This window comes from Myotis brandtii, unplaced genomic scaffold (assembly GCF_000412655.1).
Source record: "Myotis brandtii unplaced genomic scaffold, ASM41265v1 scaffold1209, whole genome shotgun sequence".
Taxonomy (NCBI): Eukaryota; Metazoa; Chordata; class Mammalia; order Chiroptera; family Vespertilionidae; genus Myotis; species Myotis brandtii.
The window spans coordinates 179,802-180,606 of NW_005354207.1; positions in this window are offsets into that span (position 1 = coordinate 179,802).

Sequence of the window (805 nt, forward strand, 5' to 3'; positions counted from 1 at the left end):
TGTACAGCCCCGATTCATACGTTGAAATGCTGGTAGAAGGAGATTGATCTGTTTTCTCAGTCTAGTGTTATCAGTGATGTTGTGATTCAGAGAGATGGACATTGAAGAATTCCTAGCATACATTTTCTTACAGGAAACAAAACTTCAATTCTGACAGGAAATCCTCACTCCCAACCTTCCTCTGCCCTGTCCCTGTGGATGCTCACTGTGGTCAGAGGGTGTCAGGCTCTCCCCCATAACATACAACATCCTTCGTGTGTAATACATGCATTCTCCCATCAGGCACATGATTCTGAAAGATATTCTCTCACTAAGCTTATCATTTGATTCCTTTGATGGAATATTTGGTGGGACAAATGTTTTTTTTATTTTATTTTATTTTATTTTATTTTATTCAAGTTCAATTCATCAGTACTTTCTTTGATGAGTCCTGTTTTGGGTGCTTTTACTAAGAATTCCTCAGAAAATTCAAAGTTTCCACGGTTCATGTGGATTGGCTACAAGAGCCACAGGGACTGGAGCAGGTTCTGGTACTAGAGGGGAGCACTGGTGGGAAACTACCCAAAAAATCTGGCTGTGACTGTGGAAGTGGGTGAGGGAGGAAGCTGGACTGGTTTCTAGTCACATGAAAGACATGACTGATATTCAAGGACCATGAATATCATGAACATGCTTTTATCATCATAGGAAATACCTGAATAATTAGGAACAGGAGTTTGTGAGAAGTAGGAACATTAAAGATCATGCAGGCAGGGATCAAGAAAAATAAGGAGCCCTAACTGGTTTGGCTCAGTGGATAGAGCGT